The sequence below is a fragment of the Xenopus laevis genome, chromosome 8L, assembly GCF_017654675.1.
Source record: "Xenopus laevis strain J_2021 chromosome 8L, Xenopus_laevis_v10.1, whole genome shotgun sequence".
NCBI classification, from domain to species: Eukaryota; Metazoa; Chordata; class Amphibia; order Anura; family Pipidae; genus Xenopus; species Xenopus laevis.
In genome coordinates, this window is record NC_054385.1 from 58,388,840 (window position 1) to 58,401,529 (window position 12,690).

Here is a 12,690-nt window from a genome sequence, read left to right on the forward strand (position 1 = left end):
AAATGTTCAGTTTCCAAGTATTCTCACAGGAGTTTGTTAGGCCCCATGAATCTATGAGAGTGGGGTCTAGGAAAAAAATACCTTTTGCTTGCTACCATCCAACTGTGAGCAACTGATAGACCAGACACAACAAATGTTTCATTTTCTTCCCTTGGCTACCTCAATGTCAGTGTTCCTCTTGTGAGAGGGGAGTGAGGATAAATTGCATGAATTTGCATTTTAGGGTTAACATATTTATGGTATATCCTTTCTGGATCTTAATATTAAAAACCATTATTTAGGTTGATTGGTTCACTGGAAGTGAGGGTATTTGTTGGCACTTGTTTGATGATTACAAGTAAGGGAGAGGCAGGTTTCTGAGCAAAGCTGTGTGATGTACATGACAACAAAAAAGAAAAACAACATTAAGAAAATGTGCAATAAAAACTGATTTTGGTAAGTGTATTTATTTTGTGCAGCTATATCTGCGAAATCTCAAATATACAGAGATTACTATATGCTGGTCTGCCCAGATGTAAAATATGGAGAAAGCTAATTTCATGTAGTGCATTCTTCCATGGGTTATCTTAAGCACAAAGTCCTTCTCATTTGCTGTGTTTTACCCGTTTGGGTTTTATAACTCATATCTTCTCCCTTGAGTTAACTCTTTGGCCTTTTTGAAGCCAAACATTTTCTTCGCTCTTTATCTATTTTACTATTTAAATTATATAACATTACATTTGGAGTAATGCATTCAGTTGAAAGATCACAACACAATTAAAATTAATATTTACTCACCAAATAATCTCAATTTTATTATTCTTATAAATCCATTTTAATTTTAACAAATTCACTTCTACACACTAAAAAGATATTTGCATATCAGATACTCTACAAAGTTCACAAAATGACCTTTCTAAGAAAACAGTACCAAAAGTCCTGAGAGTCTGCTTTTTTTCCCACACATATTTTACCAGGGCTAATCCTTTGTTATGTGTCTCACACTACCCTTGCTAGACCAAATATTACCAAGCCATTATCTGGAAATGAGCAACACTCCAAACAGTATTTCCTCCCTCCACTGGGTTTCACAGTAGGTTAAATGCTAATTATCCACCAAGAGAGGAATTAACCACTGTACATGGGGGAGTAGAAAATGAACAAGAGTAAACTTTATCCCTTTTGAAACTATTTTCCAGCTCAAAAAATATAGACAGTCTCTCTCTCTCTCTCTCTCTATTTCCATGTTTAAGTCCCTGTGTGTGTGTTTTTCACACACAGTATTTTACATACATTTCATATTTCTATTAGATTGAAAGCTCCACTGGGACAGGGACTAGCGTGCATGTGTAAATTTGTCCAAGCTTAATAATTATATTACTGTATGTGTAGGTAGCCATCTTCAGTTACTGTGGGAAGTCCTGCACATGTAGGTTTATTTTTCAAATTGGGGAAATGTAATAAAACTCCCAAAGAGAAAAAACATTTTGCACAAGTAAGAATAAAAATTAGAATTTTGTAATATTCATTATTAGACTGGGTTTAAATTGCAAATTCTAGCTGGGCATTGTGCAATTTTAAGCATTGCGACTTGTATTACACTATCTTAATTGTAGGTGTGTTAAGTCTTAGCATTATATGCCAAACAAAAACTATTGGAATAAGAAATAATGGTTTGCCCTTTAAAAATGTTAAAGGAATTGTTCAGTATAAACAATATAAAAATGTTTAATATAGTTAGTCAAAAATGAAACCAATCACTGAACAGTTATGTCCCATATGGTCCATCTTCAAGTCGCTGACTAACTCAGAGTTAGAGAGCAGGAAGTAGTGTTCAGGCTGTTATGTTAGACATCCAGTTAATCTAGCCTTTTTACATTACATTTTTGCCTAACTATATCACATTTTTTATTTTGCACAGCCTATTTATCCAGTTTTTATTTTTTCACTGAACTGTTCCTTTAATGTTATAGAACTATTGCTACAGAGTAAATGACTTCCCCAGATTTTAAAAACTGTGTTGAAAAAGTGCAGTATCGAATCACATGATCCTTTAAAAAAAATAACACAAAATTAGATTTTATATACAGTACTTAAAATTTGTAATTTATTTGAATCACTGTTTCAAAGATTTAAAAACACATATAAAAGGAAAAAAATTATAACGAGCATTCTTCAAGTCAAAAAGTCACTAGAAGTGATAACTATACCAGGAGTACAGGGTTTTTTGTTTGTTTTTTTTTTTTTTTTAAAAACTGACCAAAAGTGTTATCAAATGGTTTACATTTTATACATCTAATAAATATATTGCTATATGTACAATTTGCCATTAAAGGAAAAAATTATTCATGCAGAACAAAAGAAATAAGATATTTATATATATATATATATATTTAATTAATACAGAAAATTGGTGATTAGGGACTAACATAGAAAACTTGGAAGCATTAGCAAGAACAAAACCTAAGGAAGGAAAAGCCAAATTATATTATACACATTATCGTTAAAAAGTTCAAAATGCCAAATATTAAATTAGAAGTATTTACATATATACAGATCATTAAAAATACCTACCAATAACACTTATGGTGCATTTGCCAGTTTCCTACTACACAGAAAATATTAACATTGGTTGAAACTGTTCACAGATTTATTTTAAACTGAAAAATTCCAAAAGATACATATGCTTTTCAAATGGGGGAAGCAGGGATGAGGGAACCTAGACTTAAAAGCAGGGGATGTAAAATTGAGGTTTCACTCTTTTTAATGTCAATATTTTCGGCAGCACTAAGCAGCATATCGGTGGCTAAACAAATTTCCAACCAATAAATGTCTTGACTTCTCTGCTATACAGTCATGTGCATAAATTCTTTATTGAATGCAATCCTTTATGTACTGGACTAACAAAAAAGAAAGTTACAATCAAATAATTTCAAAATGAAGATGAACTTCACTGGTATGTAATATTTTTAGAGGTATTATTGATCTTTCATTATTTAGTCTCATAACATTTCAGAATTTAGGCAGTTTTTAATGTACACAAGGAAAACATTAAAAATTGTTCTGGGAAGAATATCAACTGATAAGAATGTTGTAAGAGTGAGATTTCTAATAAATGTTCTACAACGTAAAATAGTTACTAATATCCTGAACAAACTATGACTTTGCACAACAATAATTGATCTGTTTAATTCCTGTTGAAAATAGGGGCCCATGATTCTATAGATAACTCCAGTGGTCTACTAGCAGAAAGCAGATATTAGAGTGAATGTCATGAGAGAATCTTATAACTATAATTTCCCAGAGAGCTGTATGTGGAAGACAAATGCACAAGCTAACAAAACAGCAAAGTGGTTAACTGTTGGCACATGCAGCCTATCCATGACTTCAGCAACTAGTTTCTTTGAGGCACCTTCTCTGTGTACACTAGTGATGTGCGGGTTGGTTAAAACATGACCTGCACCCAACCCTGCCCTCACCTGACTTCTGGCTTCTTTTAATAGACCTGAAGCGAGCAGGCGCACATCTGTATAAGCGGAAGCCGGAGTCCGCCAACCGCAAATGGGGGTGTGATGTCGCCCCGAACCTGCACGTCCCGCGGATATCGGGCCGGCCCGCACAGGGGCAAATTCACTAAGCTGCACAGTTGCGCTAGCGCAGGCTTCGCCAGGCGAAGTTTCCCCTAATTCACTAAAATCCGAAGTTGCGCTCAGGGAGGCGAAATTTGCATACGGACGTATACGTAGCAGCAAATACATTACACTAGACAAGCCTGCGAAAGCTTCATAAAATAAAATAGAGTTGTTATTTTGCCCTACACATGTGCCCACTGTATAGTTTAGGTGCCATATGTTAGGAAATGTAGGGAGGAAGGAGGGTACCCCAAAAAAATGTACAATCTATCACCCTTAAAAAAGGAAAAGACGCCAGCGTTTTTTGGGAAGCAATCCCTATCTACTCTACTGCACTTCGCCTGGTCTGAGGTGGCGAAGGCAAGTCTGGCGCAAGAGGTAATGTTTAGTAAAATGCGCAAGTTAGTGAATTACCGTAGTTACGTCCCTTCGTCATAGTGCAACTTCGCCTGGCGTAAGGGTGCGAAGTAGCGCTAGAATAGGTACACTTCGCTAGCGAATTTACGCCAGCACCTGTTAGTAAATCGGCAAAGTAACAAAATTACGTCACGCTGGCGAATTTGCGGTAGCGTTAGGCGCTTCGCACTTTAGTGAATTTGCCCCATAGTGTACACTATAAACCATCAGTAGGAAAGTAAATTCTTCCAAACTTCTCAGCAAAAAAAAAAAAAACCACATTGAGACATCTCCTGTTTATCCAACTTTGCACTGAACTACATTACTTGATTCTTTATGAAGTGGGTTAAAAGTTGAATACAGATTACATCTTTCTGATCATTCTTATATTTGTACTTGCCGTTACGGCAACATTTGTTAGCACAGAAATGTTTAAAATGTATTTCTACTTCAACCTATTTTCTCATATGCCTTTAACAATTTGTTTTAGGACTCTCAGTACTGATAAAATATAAAAGTGAAGGTCAGCAAGTCTTCCTGAAATAATTCTGAACTCCCTGGTCTGAGTTTCTAAGAAAAGCTAAAAATAGAATGTTTTTCACAAGGATTTCACGTGAATTTCAAGTGAGCACATTAATATTAATATATATTCATTAAAAAAGTGTTATGTAATTGTGTCATGTAATTGTGTTGCATGTCTCTAAGAGCTCTGGAGGCAATCAAAGATCTGCCTAATGGATGGATAATATATTTTGTGTTTATTGCACATTATTAATATTCTTTCAGTTTCATACCAAATTTTGTACTTTCTGCCCAGGGGGGCGGCCCTTATTTTTTAAAATGGCAATTTTCTATTTATGATTAACCAACGGCACATACTATTAGAAAAGTATATTATTATGAAAATGGTTAATTTACATGAAGCAGGGTTTTACAAATGAGCGGTTTTATGCAATATCTTTTTATAGAGACCGACATTGTTTGAGGGGTATAGTTTTCCTTAAAGGGATCCTGTCATCAGAAAACATGTTTTTTTTTCAAAACGCATCAGTTAATAGTGCTACTCCAGCAGAATTCTGCACTGGAATCCATTTCTCAAAAGAGCAAACAGATTTTTTTATATTCAATTTTGAAATCTGACATGGGGCTAGATATTATGTTAATTTCCCAGCTGCCCCATGTCATGTGACTTGTGCCTGCACTTTAGGAGAGAAATGCTTTCTGGCAGGCTGCTGTTTTTCCTTCTCAATGTAACTGAATGTGTCTCAGTGAGACATGGGTTTTTACTATTGATGTTGTTCTTACATCTACCAGGCAGCTGTTATCTTGTGTTAGGGAGCTGTTATCTGGTTACCTTCCCATTGTTCTTTTGTTTGGCTGCTGGGGGGGAAAAGGGAGGGCGTGATATCACTCCAACTTGCAGTACAGCAGTAAAGAGTGATTGAAGTTTATCAGAGCACAAGTCACATGACTTGGGGCAGCTGGGAAATTGACAATATGTCTAGCCCCATGTCAGATTTCAAAATTGAATATAAAAAAATCTGTTTGCTCTTTTTAGAACTGGATTTCAGTGCAGAATTCTGCTGGAGCAGCACTATTAACCGATTCATTTTGAAAAAAAAATTTTTTCCCATGACAATATCCCTTTAAAGGCTTTATTGAATCAGAAGGGTGTTTTCGCCACCAGTGTAGAAATCATTGATTCAATTCCTTTCACCACCAAAGCCACTGCATATTAACAATCATGGCATATGCCTGTGCACAGAAAGGGCAGATTTTTGCACAAAATTGCATTGTTTCCACATCTAAATCTGCCCTTAGGCCCGGATTTGTTGCGAGGCCACAAAGGTCCGGGCCTAGGGCATCAAATTATTTAGAGCGGCATGCCGTCCAGCAGATCTATGGGGAGCACAGGGGATACGCAGCTCCCCAGTGCTCCATCGATTGCGAGCATGTGACTGTGGGGGGTGCGGGTGGGCACTAAGACCGTGCAGTTGGGCGCTAGGACCGTGCTACCTAGCAGCTCCCGTCTGGGAAATCCGGCGCGGTCTGCTATGTCTGTGCACTAACAGGAAAATACCATTGTCATCAGTGAATTTGAGCATGGGAAGAAGCAGATCAGTGTTTTTTCCCTGGTACATATGGCTCTTAAATTGCTCTTGAATTTTAGCTCAGTGAGTGGTGAACAAAATGCTCCAAGGCATCCCCACGTTCATTCCTCTAAAACATACTACAGGTATGTGACCTGTTATCCAGAATGCTCGAGAACTGAGGTTTTCTGGATAAGGGGTCTTTCTGTAAATTGGAACACCAGACCTTAAGTCTTCTACTAATCATTTAAACATTAAATAAACCCAGTGGGATTGCTTTACCTTCAATAAGGATCAATTATATCTGGGATCCAGTACTTGGTACTGTTTTATCATTATAGAGAAAAAGTAAATGTTAATTTTTTGGTCACCTGCCCACTAAACTGGGTGACAATGTCCTGAATCACCAGGCTGATATTAATCGAACACTGAATAGGAAAGCAGTCTAATCAGTGCTTATGAAACTGAACACTTTAAAAGGCCCTTAAGGTAATCTTCATCAAGATATTGTGGTTCCTCTAGAAGGGAATGACAAAGGGCTGCTATCAATGGTGGTCAGAGGCTTTGCTGTTCGTTTTTAGGCAGAAGCAATTCATCTTAAAGGACAAGTAACATCAAAAAATTAAATTTTTTTAAAGTAATAAAAATATAATTCCGTGTTGTCCTGCACTAGTAAATCTGCTGTGTTTGCTTCAGAATCACTACTATTGTTTATATAAGCTGCTGTGTAGCCATGGGGGCAGCTATTCAAAGAAGAAAAGGCTCAAGTTACACAACATTATGTTCTACAGATCTTATCTGCTATTTACTAATTAACCTGTGCCATATAACCTTTTTTCAATTTCCGCCATTGCTAGTCTTGTTAATGTGAACTAAAGTAGGGTTTCTGAAGCAAACAGATTAGTTTAACCAGTGCAGGGCAACACTACATGATATAGTCATTACTTCAAAAACACTCACTTTTTTGTGCTACTGTTCCTTTAACCGGTTATCAGCTGGGTTAAAATGTGCAAATTAAACAAAAAAGGAAGTCACAGCACCATATTAACAAACTGAAGATTTGTCATTTAGACAGAATACAGGGTATTGAAATGTGTAGAAGCAGGTTGTATCAAGGGCTTGGTTGAAATTAATGCTGCTAAATATGGTGCGACCAGTTAATTGGTGCTACCAAATTTAGTTTCAGGGGGACTTTCCAATGGATGGCGTGTTGGATAATTTTATTCCTTTAATAAATGTACCAATTTAAAACCTACATTATGGGGCAGATTTATCAAAGCTTGAATTTTGAATTTATGTAAGTTTTTAAAAACACTCATGAACTCAAATTTCGAACAATCGAAATGTATTAAAAAAAAATCGAATTTGTTAAACTTGGGTGAATAGGATCGACCTGAAAACTTGAATCCGAATCAAATTTGATTCAAGTTTTTTCTCAGAAAAAAACTTGAAAGTCTGGAAGGCTGAAACCAACTCCGAATTGATCCCAGGACGTCTCCCATTGACAAACAGCAATTTGGCAGGTTTAAGGTGGCGAATAGTCAAATTCTAGTTCTTAAAAGACCACAGTATGCTAAATCTCAAAAAATATAATTAGAGTTTTTAAAAAAAAAACTCAAATTGAATTTGAATAATTCCCTAGTTGAATTTGACAGTTTTGGCAATAAAAATGCAAAAATTTTAATTTTCAATTCGACCCTTGCTAAATCTGCCCCTATATGTTAAAGTTTTTCTGATTAATATTACATTTTGTTTAATGAGAAGACATTCGTCACAAATAATCAATAACCAGGGAAATCAGAAAAGTGACATTTTTCACATCACAGTGGATGTATCTGTAACCATTAAGGAAATCACTGAAGTTCTCCCCGTGTTAGGGCTCCTTGTCTTTCCTTTTCTCATGTTTTGGATGGAAATTTTGGGTTGGTTTCAAAATATTTTAATATCTAGTTTACCAAGGAGAGGGAAAGAAAGCTAAGCAAAGAGAACAAAAGCACCGAAATAAAAATTCATGTTCATTCAAAAAGAGGGGGCAGATTTACTAAGGGTCAAAGTGAATTTTCGAATTAAAAAACTTCAAATTCCAAACTATTTTTGGGTACTTCGACCAACGAATAGGCCAAATTCGACTTCAATTTGAATAGAAAATACTTTGAATATTCAACCATTCGAAAATTGAAGTACTGTCTCTTTAAAAAACTTAGACACTTCGCCACCTTAAACCTGGCGAATTGCTATGTTAGCCTATGGGGACCTCCTTGAACCAATAGCCAACATTTGGCTAAGTTTTAAAAAGTCAAAGGATTTCTTTTTGAAAATCGTTCGATCGACTAAATCGCTTCATTCGAACGATTTTACTTCGACCGAAACGGCCAAAAAAAATTCAAAAAGAAAAGTTCGACTATCAAATTTGGCTTATTCGAGGGTCGAATTTCGAAGTTTTTTAACTTCGAAATCCGACCCTTGATAAATCTGCCCCTAGGACTCATTTACTACAGCCTCTGATACGAGAGCAAGAGTACATCTAATGCTCATAAACAAGTCATTTATGCAAGAGACACTATTCTCAAACATGCACAAAGTAAGAAGTCGGGTAAAAGAAAAATTTGCAACACTGTCAGGTGCAAAGCAGCCCAGGATTTTTAACATCTGTCATAGGCAGCCAGTAAATTCAGGTCTCTGTTGTATTTTGCACATACAAATAAGGTTTCAGTATAGGAGTGATACACTTGCTGTCTCTTATCAACACAGGCAGGAAAGCATTCTTGAGAAAAGTGTAGGTCTATGTACTTCAGAATAGAGCATTAAGACCTGCACCTTGGTTGGCTATCGAGGGGTGGTGTTCCAAATATATATATATATATATATATATATATATATATATATATATATATATATATATATATATATATATATATATATATATATATATATATATATATATATATATATATTGCAGTTTTCTGCGGATAGGCGCACCGGCCTGGGGTGTGAGGTAAGTATATACAATCACCTGTGGATGCCTAACTTTTGGCACCCCCAAGGAAATACAGCCTTTACTTCTCCTTTAAGAAAAATGTTTCTGGAGAACTGTTTTAGAACAGTGTTTTTAATTAGAGAATAGTGTTTTTTGCAAAGCCTCTGTATATCCTTTGTAGGAAAGTTGGCAGACACATTCACTATCAAAATCAGTCAATTTAATTACATGCCACTCTGCAATTAAAGTTTTCATTTTAGGGATCCATGGCTCCCTCTGATTCTCTAGAAAGATGAGTGTTCCATCCATAAAACACTTCTACACCCCTATAGATGCCTTCCGTCTGGCCCCTATGAATCAACAAATGCACTTCTTAGGTACGGTGCAGGGGACAGACATTCCCAGACATGCAAGGTAAATCATGTGAAATTCCAGCACCCTGTGAGCCAAATCAATGGCACATTTTGCTTTCCAAGCATACATTAAAGTGCTTTACACAAATATGGCCCCATATTATTTAAAATTTACCAAAAAATATCAAGGACTTTAAAGACTCTGCCTGAGTAACTGTAGTTCTGTTATGGTAAACAAACGTAACCTTTTACAAGAGGATTAACATTTGATTCAGAATTGTGCTAGAGGCTAATCTGTAAAGTAAGGGATTTAAACTGTTGGAATAAAATTGACTTCCACCCAGTGGAGATATTTTGTTAATTGAAATTAGTCATAATGAGAAAGAGGTGCACATGGATTAACTCAAGTTCAGTTTGGGACAAATACATTTTAGTTTTTATATTGATCTTGAGGAGATCACTGAAAGCAAATATATAAGCTATAAATGATTACATAATAACAAAGGACAAACAACAAAAAGGACAACTTCAAAAGGCAATTTAAAGTGATTTGCTTGAGGTGGTGACATAACACTTAACATCGCCCCTAGTACTTACAGATGGAGCCAGAATGGATTATACATTTGTCGCGCTGTAACGGTAGATAAGCGCAGCTAATGCGAAATCCTACGTTGTCTCATCTCATGCGTCGCGTTTACCTGCATGTAATACAGAGTTGTGGCCACTAGATGTCACCAAATGCTAGTTATAACAAACCACATTACATATGGTGGCTTAGTGGGTAAAGTCCCTGCCTTTGACCAGTGTGTTTAGTGTTCAATCCCCAAAGTCAAACCAAGTTAAATTCTGTTGTCACTTTCAGTGCAATGAACCATGTCCCAACATTAAAAAAAAATATTTTTTTGGTGGGGGGTGGGAGACAAATAAATGGAAAAATAATCAATGGGCTTTTGTGACCATAATTCTAGGCATTAGTAATTTGCATAGTACTGTATTAATACTTGGTTGAGTACTTTACCCCCCTATAAAAACAAATAATAATTATAAAAACAAATACATACATCAATGTTTTATAGAACCTTAAATACAGCAATATTTATTATTATTTTTTTTTAACTTTTTAATAGCTGTATGTATTAGCCTAAAAGAAACGTTTTCAGCACATGCACCAGATCAGAGGCTTCATAGCCTTGTGGTTAAGTGACTGAACTTTGAAACTGAAGGTCATGGGTTCAAATCCTAGATTTTCTTTTCCCCCTTCACAATCATGATTTTTTTTTTTTTGGTGTGTGGGACACTGCTAAATCAATTGAAATAAATGAATGGGAGTTGTGATAATAATTATCTTATAAAATAATAAGCCTAAATATGACAATGATTTTTTTTTAATTTTATTATGCTATTAGCCTTGAAAAAATGTTTTCGTCAGCCATAACCGCCAAAAGGCTTCATAGCATTGGGGTTAGCTCACTGAGCTTTGACACACAAGGTCATATGTTCTAGTCTTGCTTTTCTTTTTTAATTTGTACTGTTAAATGTTCCACAGTATATGTATTAGAGATTCTACCAGTTGATTTATTCATGTTAAAAATAATATTTATATTTCTGACAGCACAAAAAAAATATTCTCCTGTTATAGATTGGATTTGTGATATACACAGCAACAGAATAAACATTGCTTTATAAAATGCACCCCATGTCCTGCCAGAGAGAGAGAGAGAGACAACATTTCCAACTTAATTGGCTTTTGGCAGAGAGGCCAGTACAGCTAACAGGTGCAACTAAGATACTTTGTAACAATTTTGAATTAAGAAAATAAGTAATTGTAACAGTTTAGATAAGGCCAAATTTTGTAAAATGAACATGGTAATTAGGGGGGTGTGGCCACAAAATGGGTGTGGTCAAAAAAAATTTGCCATGCTACATGCGAAAAAAATTTTGTCCCTCTTTTTACTTATAAAATGTTGGGAGGTGTGCTGAAAGCACTCTGACCAAAGCTGCTGGGGCCACCTGTTGTTGGACCCAGTACACCCTGGACGATAAATATCCTGACATCTGGGTATGTGTTGGGGGGTTCTCTGCAGCTCCACATGAGCCCCTGACTGCTGGTTTATGTTTTTGATATTTTCACTGCCTTTGCCAATCACCATTATCGGCTTCATTCATTAAACTCGGCTGGACAGCCTTCCCGCAGCTCCCCTGGCTGTTCCCGTCACATCACACAGCCTATAGGAAGGAAGTCACGCTACAATGCCAGTAGCTGCCCAGCTGCACACCTACAGGCAGGGCCGCCATCAGGGGGGGACAGGGGGGACAAGCGTACCGGGCCCGGGCATGAAGGGGGGCCCGGCAGCGCTGCATTTTTTTGAAGATCCGGGCCCCCCTTACGAGCGCCCGAGCCGTACGTCTTGCCTCTTCAGTGCCGAATGCGGAAGTGCCGAAAAGCCGAAGCCGATGCGACGAAAAGACCCGAAGTCACGGAAAAAGCCGAAGTCACGAAGCGCCGAAAAGACCCGAAGTCACGAAAACAGCCGAAGCCGAAGTCCTGAAGCAGCGCAAAGACCCGAAGTCACGAAAACAGCCGAAGCCAAAGTCCTGAAGCGGTGAAAAGACCCGAAGTCACGAAAGGAGGCGAAGTTGAAGTACTGAAGCCATGAGTTCAATTCTACTGAACACCAGTTTGTGTTTTTTTTTTTTTAATCCCCTGGCCACCAATGTATTATTTTAATATTCTATAGGCCCCTGCCACCAATCTTTTTTTTTAAAACTTTTGTTTTTGGGGCCCCAATTTTTTTTTTAACTCGTAAGGGGCCCCTTGCCACCATTGTTTTTTTTTGGGTTTTTTTTTTTAAAAAAAAAATTAATTTTCTTTTTGGTGGCCCCAAATTTTTTTAACTTGTAAGGGGGCCCCTGCCACCAGTTTTTTTTTTTTTTCAAAAAAAAATTATTTTTTTTTTAAATTTTTTTTGGGGCCCCAATTTGTTTTTAACTTGTAAGGGGGCCCCTTCCACCATTTTTTTTTTTTCAAAAAAATTTTTTTTTCTCCAAATTTTTTTTTTGGGGCCCCAATTTGTTTTTAACTTATAAGGGGGCCCCTGCCGCCAATGTTTTTTTTTTTTTTTTTTTTAAAATTAATTTTTTTCAAATTTTTTTTGGGGCCCCAATTTATTTTTAACTTATAAGGGGGCCCCTGCCGCCAATGTTTTTTTTTTTTTTTCAAAAAAAAATTAATTTTTTTTCAAATTTTTTTTTGGGGCCCCAAT